This window comes from Scyliorhinus canicula, chromosome 6, assembly GCF_902713615.1.
Source record: "Scyliorhinus canicula chromosome 6, sScyCan1.1, whole genome shotgun sequence".
NCBI lineage: Eukaryota > Metazoa > Chordata > Chondrichthyes > Carcharhiniformes > Scyliorhinidae > Scyliorhinus > Scyliorhinus canicula.
In genome coordinates, this window is record NC_052151.1 from 78,075,053 (window position 1) to 78,087,244 (window position 12,192).

Consider the following 12,192-nt stretch of genomic DNA (forward strand, 5'->3'; position numbering starts at 1 on the left):
GCACTTGGGCTCGCCAGGGACTGTTGCTGGCCTCGATGACCCCTTCCGTCAGCAACCTCTGGACCTCGGACCTGATGAAGGATCGGTCCTGGGCGCTGTACCGTCTGCTCCGTGTGGCGACGGGTTTGCAATCGGGGGTGAGGTTAGCAAACAGGGAGGGAGGGTCCACTTTGAGGGACGCGAGGCTGCAGACAGTGAGGGGGGTATAGGGCCGCCGAATTGAAAGGTCAAGCTCTGCAGGTTGCACTGGAAGTCCAGTCCTAGGAGTGCCGGTGCGCAAAGGTCAGGGAGGACATGGAATTTATAATTTTTAAAAACCTTCCCTTGGACCGTGAGGTCCGCGATGCAGCACCCGGTGATGTGGACGGAGTGCGAACCTGAGGCTAAACCGATTTTGCGTGTTACGGGATGGACAGGGAGCGCGCAGCGTCTTACCGTGTCAGGGTGAACGAAGCTTTCCGTGCTTCCGGAGTCCAGCAGGCAGTCCGTCTTGTGGCCGTTGAGGTGGATCAGCGTAGTCGTTTTGGCGAGTGTGCGTGGATGAGACTGGTCGAGCTGAACGGCCGCGAGCCGTGGAGAAAATTCGTCGTCGCTGTCCGATTCCATGTTGGAGGGACCTTGCGTGGCAGATGTGGAAGTCGGTGGCCAGGATCCATATGTGGGGTGAACGGCCGCGAGCCGTGGAGAAAATCCGTCGTCGCTGTCCGATTCCATGCTGGAGGGACCTTGCGTGGCAGATGTGGAAGCCGGTGGCCAGGATCCCCAGGTGAGGTCTGTTCCCCAAGATGGCGGCGACCAGGACCCGCACGTGGGGTCGGGGCCCCAAGATGGCGGCGCCCAGGACCCGCACGTGGGGTCGGCACCCCAAGATGGCGGCACCCAGGAAGCCCTCGTGGCCGCTGGAGGCGGAGCTAGCGTTGCCGGCGCTGTGAGCGGAGAGGCGCGCAGGCCGGCTCCAGGACGCCGGCTAGGTGCATCAGCTGTGGGAGGAGGTAAGGCGCGCGGGCCGGGTGCGGGGGGCCGGGGGGCCGGGGGCGGGGGGAGCCGAGTCGCGCTGCGGGCAGGCAGGGACCGGGGGGGCCTGGAGAGGCGAGCCGGTCGGGCGCCGGGGCCCGGGGGTGGGGGGAGCCGGGGTCCGGGAGCGGGGGAAGCAGGGCCGCTGCGGGCAGGCAGGGACCAGGGGGGCCCGGAGAGGCGAGCCGGTCAGGCGCCGGGGCCCGGGGGCGGGGGGGAGAAACGTGCGCGGCGGGCAGGCAGAGGCCTGGAGGGGCCGGGGAGGTGCGCATGTCGGCCGGCGGGGCGCGAGTCGGGAGCAGCTGGAGGGGCCCTGGAGGAGAGAGGGAGGCACACAGGCCGTTTGCAGAGGCCTGGGGGAGGGGGGGAAGAGTGCTGTGCAGCTTCCAGAAACGCTGCAGCCAGCGTTTTGGCCTGGCAGACCGTGGAGTAGTGGCCCTTCTTCCCGCAGCTCTTACAGAGGGCGGAGCGGGCTGGGCAGCGCGAGCGAGGGTGCTTAGCGTACCCACAAAAGTAGCAGCGGGGCCCCGCGGATTTATCGGGTCGCCCCGCGGCACAAGCCTGAGGGAGGCCGGGAGCGGCGGGTGGCGTGTGGGAAGCGTGCCAGGAGGCGGCCTGGCCAGGGTCATAGGTGCGAGCGCTTAGATCTGCGACCTCCAGGGAGGCGGAGAGAGTCAGCGTCTCCGTTAAACTGAGTTCGTCTCTTTCCAGCATCCGCTGGCGGATCACGGGAGACAGCATCCCAGCCACGTAAGCGTCTCTGACGAGTAGCTCCATGTGCTCTGTAGCGGACACCGCTTCACAGGCGCAACCTCTCCCCAGGGTACAGAGGGCCCGGGCGTATTGGTCTAGAGACTCACCGGGGACCTGCTTTCTGGTGGCCAGCAGATGTCGAGCGAATACCCTGTTGATCGGTTTGATGAATTGTCCTTTTAGCTTTTGTATAGCGTCATCATAATCTGTTTCGTCTTCGATTATTGAGTAAGCGTCAATACCCACGCTGGAGTGGAGGACGTGCAGCTTCTGTGCCCCAGTGGGGGGGGTGGTTGTAGATGCCAGGAACCCTTCGAGGCAAGTCAGCCAGAGTTTGAAAAGTTCTGTAGAGTTCGGAGTTTGCGGGCTGATGCGGAGGCATTCGGGCTTGATGCGGAACTCCATCTTCAAAGTTGTAGTTAATTAAATTGATGCACCATCGATTGCACGTGAGGCGAGTGATTTACCAAAGTCAGGCTTTAATTAACTAGAACACAGCCTGGCGATCGTCTACAGTGGAAAGGGACGATCGTCAGGCTTCTGAGCATTTATACCTCGTTGATAGAGGCGTGGTTAACTCAGCCTCTCGGCCAATCGGTCGAGAGGCACATGACCGACCAGGGCCAATGGTAAGCCGACGTTCTGGCCCAATGGCAGACGAGTATGCAGATCATATTATCACACATACTCAGCCTTGATATATGCAACAGCCCAGCCTCCACTGTTCTCTGGGGAAGAGAATTCTAAAGGCTAATGACTCTGAGAGAAGACATTCCTCCTCATCTCCATCTTAAATGGGAGATCCCTTATTTTGAAACTGGCCCCCAGTTCTAGATTCCTCATAAGAGGAAGCATTCTCCCAATACCTATCCAGTCTGGTCCCCTCAGAATCTTATGTTTCAATAAGCTCACTTCTCCTTCTTCTAAACTCTATAGGCCCAACTTGTTCAACCTTTCCTCACAAGGTAAGCCCCTCATCCCAGGAATCAGCCGAGTGAACCTTCTCTAAACTGCTTCCAATGTAAATATGCCTTCCTTAAGTAAGGGGACCAAACCTGTAAACAGTGAAGTTTCTCAATTGCCCTTCACAGATTCTCCCTTCTGAGTACTAAGTCCCTACGCCAGCGGAAAACCGGTGCCAACCACTCCGTCAACAGCCCTGAAAGTGAGGAATTCTCCAGGTTTTCGGGGGCTAGTTTGATGCCGGAGTGGTTGGCGCTGATGGGGCGGCACAAGTTTGCGCATGAGCGGAATGGCCGGCATGATCTCGCACATGTGCGGACCGGCCGGCGTACCGGCTGGCATATTTCCGCGCATGCGCAGGGGTTCACTTCTCCTGCCAGCCTCCGGGCAATATGGCAGAGCCCTACAGGGGCCCTGAGGAAAGAAGGCCCCACAGAAACAGCCCGCCCGCAGATTGGTAGGCCCCTATCGTGGGCCAGGCCACTGTGGGCGCCCCCCCCTGGGGCCGGATCCCCCCGCACCACCCCGAGGACCACCCCCGCACACTTTTGCCTGGTCCCGCCGTGCATGAGGTGAGTAATTCACGCCGGCGGGATTGGCCAAAACTGGACGGCCACTCGGCCCATCGGAGCCCAGAGAATCGCCAGGGGAGCCACTGTCAACTGGAATCCCACCAGCCCCCGACATATGGCGCTCGAGAATAGGCACGGCGTCGGGGTGGCGGGGCGGGATTCGCGACTCCCCCCGGGATTCGCTGACCCGGGGGGGGCATTCGGAGAATCCCGGCCCCATGGTGTGGAGGATGGGAACGCACTGTCTGACAGAGTGGCAGAACCATTTAAAAAATACTTGGATATGCGCTATAGCCTACGAACCAAGAGCTAGAAAGTGACATTAGGCTGGGTACACAACAGGCTGAATGGCCATATCTGTTACATTTCTGTGATATAATGATAGCGAGAAGATTACAGGTAGTATTTAATCTGCATTCAACGCTAATACTTCTTCCATCATTGACCAGTTGAGAGATATTTGCCTGCAGTCTCCTGCATTCTCCTTGCATCCCAAAACATGATGCTCATCTAACACACCACACAAGGAAGAAACACTAACTGAAGCTGCCACCCAACAGACTGAGCTACTCACACCTGAACCAGGAAGGACTGCCCTGGGCCTCGTTCCCCCATCCAACAAATATAACAACATCTGAATCAACATCATGTTCCCGAGTAAAAACTTGTGATAGAACATAGAACATAGAACAGTACAGCACAGAACAGGCCCTTCGGCCCTCAATTTGTGCCGAGCCATGATCACCCTACTCAATCCACGTAGCCACCCTATACCCGTAACCCAACAGCCCCCCCCCCTTAACCTTACTTTTATTAGGACACTATTATTATTTTCGCAGAAAAAAAGCCTGGGGTGATTTTCTGTCAGGCGCAAGTTTATATAGACTTGGTTCACAAGGCAACAATGAAAAAGCACAAGATGCAAAGTGAAAGGAAGTGAATTATGGCACAGAACCTTGAATTATATATTATTCCTTTTAGTGATTACAAGTGAGAATCGTCCCAAAAAAGGCATGGAAGCAATATCTTGCTGTATTCGTTCTTGTGCATTTATATAGAACTAATAATCAGAAATGCCGAAAAATTATACATTGTTAAAAAGAAATCTAAGCGGGTAGGAACACAGGTTAGTTGAGAGATGCCACTTTTTCATAAATTCATAAGATATAGGAGCAGAATTAGGCCATTTGGTCCATCAAGTCTGCTCCGCCATTCGATCATGGCTAATATGTTCCTCAGCTGTTACCTACAATGCTACAGACCAAGAGCTGGATTGCAAAATCAGCCAGATCACCTCCTCCCGAGAACACATGAATAGGAGCAGGAGTAGACAATTAGCATCCCAAGCCTAACACATTCAGTGTGACCATGGCTGATCCCATCCTGGCCTCAACTCCACTGACCTGCCCCTTCTCCATAACTCTTCAACCCATTACCAATTAAAAATCTGTCTGACGCCTCCATAAATTACTCACTGTCCCAGCATCCACTGCACTCTGGGGGAGCGAATTCCACAGATTCACAACCATTTGGGAGAAGTCGTTTCTCCTCAAATCTGATTTAAATTTACTACCTCTTACTCTAAGATTAAGCCTCTCATTTTAGAATGCCCCACAAGAGGAAGCATCTGCTCCATGTCAACTTTATCCATACAATTTAGCATCTTGCATACCTCAATTGATCTGCCCTTATCTTCTAAACTCTGGAGGTATCGGCCTAAAATGTTCAATCTCGCTTCAGACGACAGGCACCTCATCTCTGGAATCAATCTAGCGAACCTCCCTGAATCGCCTGCAAAGCCATTACATCTTTCCTCAAATAAGCGGACCAAAACTGCACACAATATCCTGGTGCTGTCTCACCAATGCCTTGTAAGTGTTGCAACAACACTTCCTTACCTTTATACTAAATTATTTTTGCTATAAATGCCAACATTCCATTTGCTTTCCTTATTACCTGCTGCACCTGCATGCTCGTTTTCTGTGACTCATGCACAAGGACACCCGATCCCATTGTATCAGAGGATCCCGAAGTCTCCCCCCTCAGCTGTGAACTGGAAAGCTTTTTTTAAAAAAAATCTGCAGAGCACCAGGAAAACTGCAATTGTATTTCTGTGATGTGCTCTTAACTGTCTCTAAAGTATGGGAGCAAAGTATGGGCTGAAGCAAGGGGAAATATTTAGATACATGCAGGTTGAGACTTTGCCAAAAAGGAGATACAGAGCTTCCCAGTAGAGCCGGCTTCCATTTTGCTGGAGGAGGTGCTGACGACCGGGGGTCTGGAGAAGGGGCTAGTATCAGCGGTTTACGGGGCTACTTTGGAGGAGGAGAAGGCGCCGCTAGAAGGGATCAAGGCAAAGTGGGAGGAAGAGTTGGGAGAGGGTATGGAGGAGGGGTTCTGGTGTGAGGTGCTCCGGAGGGTGAACGCCGCCACCTTGTGTGCGAGGTTGAGGCTGATACAATAGCTGAAGGTGGTGTATAGAGCGCAACTTACAAGGGCGAGGATGAGCCGGCTCTTTGAGGGTGTAGAAGATGTGTGTGAACATTGCAAGGGAGGCCCCGCAAACCACGTTCATATGATTTGGTCCTGTCCAAAGCTGGAGGATTACTGGAAGGAGACTTTTAGGGTAATCTCTAAAGTGGTACACGTGAAACTGGACCCGGGCCCTCGGGAGGCCATATTCAGAGTGTTGGACCAGCCGGGGTTGGAAAGGGGTGCGGAGGCAGATGTTGTAGCTTTTGCCTCCTTGATCACCCGAAGGCGGATCCTGTTAGGGTGGAGATCAAACTCTCCACCCTGTGGCCTGGTGGCGGTGGGACCTGCTGGAATTCTTGATGCTTGAAAAGGTCAAATTTGAACTGAGGGGAAGGATAGAGGGGTTCTACAATTCAAGGGCGTTATTCATTGTACACTTTTGAGAATTGGATCACATCGACCATTAAGGGGGCGTGGCCAGGAGGGTTGGGGGGAGGGGACTGTATGTGTTTATGGTGACTATGGGTGATTCCTGATTCCTTTTTGTCATTTGTTTATGTTAACATGTGGGCTAATGTTTGGGGGTTTGGTGGGAGGATGGGATTGTTGTTATTGATATGGGGATTGAGATGACATTCGTTACTAATTATTGTTTATTGTTGGGTGTAAATTTGGAGAAAATGTGAAAAAGGATGAGAATAAAAAATTTTTTTAAAATTGTTTCTAAAGCAAATTAATTAGCAGTGTAAAGAAGTTTTTCTTAAATACCTTTCACTTTACATTCATCACTGTCACAAGATTTAGGAGATGGATTTGCATTCCCCAGCAATCTTTCCTAAAGAAAAATGAAATGGTTACAAAAATTGAAACTTAAATATTGTAGTGGTTAGACAGTCTGCATGCTTTTCCGATTGGCTATAGTAAAACAGAAGATGATAGAAATACTAAGTAGGCCTATCATTATCAGTACATGTGTTCAGAAGAAGAAATCAGACATAAAAAATGTAACCAGTCTTTTTTGGATCCAATGTTGTCCAACTTGGGTCCAATGCGTAGCATTCATGCCTGAGCCAGAACCTCCAGGTTTGTGCCCCACCCCTGGACCTGATGGAAGGTGTGTTCATAACAGGGCCAAAACAAGTTGAATGGGCCAACCTGGAAAACCTTCCTAATACTCCAATAAGAGCGGGAGAGATTCCAGGCCAGCCACACTTGATGTGGAGTGACACCATGCAAGCTACAAGCCTCTATTGTCATGAATTTGCCGTGAATTTGCCGTGCAGGCACACAAATTTAACAAGACATATTCGGATGCGATATGCCCAGGAATATGTAGAAATTTGCCTAGCGCCAGCAGTAGTCAGTTTTCAAAAGGCTGGATGAGATTTACCTCTCCAAGTATTGAGATTAGCAGATAGGATCAGTGTCAATGCCTATTAGTAAAAACAGATTATCTAGATGATTGGGAGATCAGTGAGACATATACATAATAATTTCTAGAGTCAAGGAAATTGAGGGGGGAAGACAGCCAAACATACAGAAGGCAAAATCAAAGTGGAATAAAGATACAATTGCCCAGACCCTCAGAAGCAAGGGAGGCCAGTTGACACCTAACAGCCTCAGAAGCAGACAAGAAAATTTACAACTAGCAGCCGGAGGACAGTTTTACATTTAACAGCCTCTTAGAGCCAAGGCAGTGGTGAAAACCTTCATAAAGGGAGTTCAAATATTTTTGATGGACTCGGACAAGATGTTTGCCAGACTTATTCTCGTCCCTGTATTGTGTGGTAACTATAAGCTGGTTTTAACTTATAGGTTTATTTAATTAGGATGTTGCTTGGGGAAATGGGGAAGTCTTAAGAGTTCAGGGATCGTAGATATAGTTTGGAACAATGGGATCCTAACAGCACATCTTTCGGGATTTGTGGGAGGAAACTGGAGCACCCGGAGGAAACCCACGCAGACACTAATTTGGTAATTTGGACATTCTGAATTCTCCCTCAGTGTACCCGAACAGGCACCGGAATGTGGCAACTAGGGGCTTTTCACAGTAACTTCATTGCAGTGTAAATGTAAGTGTACTTGTGACAATAAAGATTATTATTTTATTTTTAACAAATTTAGAGCACCCAATTAATGTTTTCCAATTAATGGGCAATTTAGCGTGTTCAATCCACCCACCTTGCACATCTTTGGGTTGTGGGGGCGAAACCCACGCAAACATGGGGAGAATATGCAAACTCCACACAGACAGTGACCTAGAGCCGGGATCGAACCTGGGACTTCAGCGCCTTGAGACTGCAGTGCTTCCACTGCACCACCGTGCTGCCCAATAAAGATTATTATTAAGATTATTATGAATGCAAAGGAAAGGGGCAATCTTATTGCTATTTTGCTGGGACTGAAGAATTGGTCCCAAACCTATGTACTGACTGCACACTTTGGTAACTCTGATCAATAATTTCACTTCGAAGTTTCCTAAAAGATTTATGGAGGTTATTTGATGTGTTTTTTAAATTGAACTAACTGCCTACAAACTAACTTTGACTGTAACTTTGATAAGTTTGATCTTACTTAAATGGAACAATATTCAGTTACATTAAAAAAAATCACAACACATTGTCACATTAAAGAATGCAATGAAGTGACAGAAACCTTGGAATCCTTACCGTGAAGGAAACTGATGGAAAGCAAAGACTCAGGAATAATGCAATGTTTAACAAGATGGCTCCTGGCTGCATCATTGGCGGCATTACTCTTTGTTGGCGCACAAAAAGAAAAGGCAATTAGTTGTAGCACAGCTTCAGATATTCAAGTACCATTTAGAAAAAAGTTTGTGTTAGTTCAAAAGTAAGGACACAATTTCTGAATAGGGTAGGAAAGGTCTCAACCATAAGATTATTGAAGCACAGTCAGTGATAGGAGCATATAATCTCCTGCAGCGGAGAATAATGAGAATTCCTGGTGCTTTTTTTTGTTACAGAACACAATGGAGCTTCGCAATTTAAGGATTAATTTCCTTTCTCGACTTTCCATCCCTTTCCAGAGAATAATGAGAGTCTGTCTCGAGGAGCATAATATGTAACTTCTACATTGCTATCACAAAAAGTTGCTGATATGGAAACTTGCCCTTGAAAAGCAACATGGTTGCATGCTATTCAGAGAACATTAGGTTCTTTCCAAGTTAAGAGCCTTAACTCAGTGGTAGCACAATATCCTCTGAGTCAGATGAATTTAAGCTCTATTTCACAGAAAGAACCACATAATCTTGGCTGGCACTTTTCAGCGCAGGCGGTACTGAAAGAATGTTGCACTGTCAGAGGTCCTGTAATTTGAGTGGGTTGTTAAAGTATGGCCTTTTTATGTTCTCTCAGGTGGCCATAAAAATCTAAAGCTGTCTTACTGGATCAACTTTACACATGTCCTGGAACTGGGGCAGAGTAGAACAGGGTAACATATAGAAGGGGAAGGAAGAACTTTTCAATAAAAAGGAAACAGAGTTGTCAGTTGCATTGCTGTTGAAAACAGACGGAACTGAGCCAGGCCAAACGTTTGGTTTATGTACCCGCAATTTCACTGAAACCAATTTCTCCATGCCCCCCGAGTCCCGAGAGCAGGGTTGCATTCTGAAAAGAACGAATGTGCAAGGTTACAGGGCTAAGACAGGGGAGTGGGATTAGTTGGAGAGTTCTTTCAGCGAGCTGGTGCAGACTTGATGGGCCAAATGGCCTCCTTCTGCACTGTAAAGAGACTGCGATTCTGCGATACTGAATCTTTCCATGTGCATGTCACCCTTTTAATAACTACCATTTGCAGATTCAACAAGTTAATTAACCATTGCAAAAATTCTGTTTTGTAATTTCCATTGTTAAAGACTGCTATTGCTTAGTAACTAACTAAATTGTATCCTTGGAAAACTGTAGTAGATTTGTGAAACAAGACCTGCCACCATGTTGACTATTTCTAATCATGCATGTACCCATAATTTTTTTAAAATTACTTTTCTTCTCTTCACATCAAACCTGAGCCATAGCCAATTTGTGATTAATCTAGAACATATATTTTTGAACTTAGACTTATGGATCTAGGAAGTTCATTGGGTTTCCATCCAAACCTCTCGGGCCAGACACAAAGGAACTGCCAGAGAAGTTTAACAAATGCTGGGCACAGAGAAAATTTTTGACCGTAAAGTAAAGTTTCTTTAGCTATAAAAATATCTGTCCAATTGTTTCAGCGCTGCCTCATGGATCTGGGATTCAGGAAGCTTCACCCATATTTTTGAATTTTCTTTGGCCGCTGTCTAAATAATGAAGGCGCCTACTCCATATGTGCTCCAGCAGACCAAGTTCCTCCTTGGGAGCATGATTGAAGTAACAGACAGTGTGCTAATATTTTTCAGGAACTTCACCCTTTCACCCATACATAGAACTTTTGAAACCTATACTAATACAGAATTGCTACTATTTAATGTGCTTGCATAATTCAAGAAAATGAAATGTGATTATGCATCAGTCAAAAATATAATCCAGCAAGTTGGAAACTATACAGCTTTAGAGATTGAGAGATAGCCTGGGATTTAATCTGTGTCCATTGTTGTATTAGGTTCTATTTTATATCAGCTCTGTAGTTACACGCTTAGAATCAAAAGGTTATGGGACCTGTAGCATGATCAGAGCAGATTGCTTTCCAGGCTGGGTTACACATTTAAAAAATGTAGACATTGATTTATCCTTAACAGTCATAATACATTCTACACCTTGCAAACCCTAAACACCAGCCTGTTAGTCTTGGGACTATGGGTATCAGAAACAAAGCCTTGTGATCTTGAACACCTTGAGAGATTCTGGTACAGGTTTTGTACCCAGAATATGTGTTGAAAGGTTATGGAATGCAAGATGAGTACAGCTAGTGGGGTGAGATTGTAACCATAACTTAAATGAAATTAGATGGAGGAAGCAAGACAAAGAGAGAGAGAGAGAGAGAGGGACTAAGTTAAACTTGCTGTTAGGTCTGGTCTTGCTTGGCAGCATCTTAAGTGATCTCGGTGTTGGTTTAATCCTTAATAAAGGGGCTGTTTAGCACAACGCTAAATTGCTGGCTTTAAAAGCAGACCAAGCAGGCCAGCAGCATGGTTCGATTCCCGTAACAGCCTCCCCGAACAGGCGCCGGAATGTGGCGACTAGGGGCTTTTCACAGTAACTTCATTTGAAGCCTACTCGTGACAATAAGCGATTTTCATTTCATTTCATTTTTCATTTCATTCAATAAACCTGCAAACATTTGACTCCATGTTTAAAACTCATTCTTGGGGAGGGATAGAAATCTGCCTATAATATTACAAAAACTACATTTCCAACAACACAATTAAGAGGCGTGTTTCACCCTTGCTCCATGCAAAAGGGAAGAGAATCAAACTTCATATATTTTTAAAATAAAGGTCCTTACCATAGCTATAAGAAATAAACAAGGTTTCAATTTTCTGCATTGACAATTTTGATGAATGTTTTACTAACTTGACTGGTGATGTTAACTTGACACTCATTAAAATCTTACTCCTTACAATTAAATTGGAGTGAAAGATGGACTGAAAATATGAGCTGACCAGAGAAAGTAGGTTCAACTCACTGACAATCACCAGCCCTGATTGCCGGTTCAGTTTGCATGGTGTTTCCTGCACTCGATGTTCTATCTCAGGCTCTCAAGGATATATTTAGAAATGTCGCACTCACCCTTGTCTTGAACAGAAAGCTTAAACCAGAAAACAATTTGTTTATTGTCTCCAATCTTCATTGCCTTCACTCTAGCAAAAAGGGTTGGGAGGCTCCAGTCAATAGAAGGTGTTAGTGCTCCCAGAAAGAATACTGAGGCCTTCAGGAAAATACAAACAAACCTCTGTTCAGAGTCAAGCCCGAAGCTGACGCAGTCGTCTCCTGGTACATCTATAGCTGGGCTTCAAAGGCTTGGTTGCAGTGAAAGGAGCATTGTGATTTCAAACAACTGAGTGCAGCACTGGGACATCAATCAAATCCTGAGTTCCAGACACTGCACCGAATGGTGCATTACTCGACAGGAAAGGACCAATCACTGTCAATCCTTATTTCTGATATGCAATCATAATTCTGTTGAGATTCCAGGGAAGCACGGTAGCACAAGTGGATAGCACTGTGGCTTCACAGTATCAGGGTCCCAGGTTTGATTCCCCGCTGGGTCACTGTACGGAGTGTGCACGTTCTCCCCATGTCGTGTGGGTCTCCTCTGGTTTCCTCCCACAGTCCAAAGATGTGCAGGTTAGGTGGATTGGACATGCTAAATTGCCCTTAGTGTGCAAAAAAGATTAGGAGGGGTTATTGGGTTACGGGGCTAGGGTGGAAGTGAGGGCTTAATGTGGGTCGGTGCAGACTCGATGGGCCGAATG

At 47.6% G+C, this 12,192-nt stretch overlaps 1 long non-coding RNA gene across 1 annotated transcript; it reads right to left on the reverse strand.

Annotated features, from left to right (window-relative positions):
* Positions 1 to 6,544: 6,544 nt before the first annotated feature.
* Positions 6,545 to 11,805, reverse strand: LOC119967255. Its single transcript, XR_005460952.1, has 3 exons — positions 11,507 to 11,805; positions 8,447 to 8,534; positions 6,545 to 6,612 (listed from the first exon to the last, which is right to left on the reverse strand). It is a non-coding gene; the product is annotated as an uncharacterized LOC119967255 (long non-coding RNA).
* Positions 11,806 to 12,192: the final 387 nt, after the last annotated feature.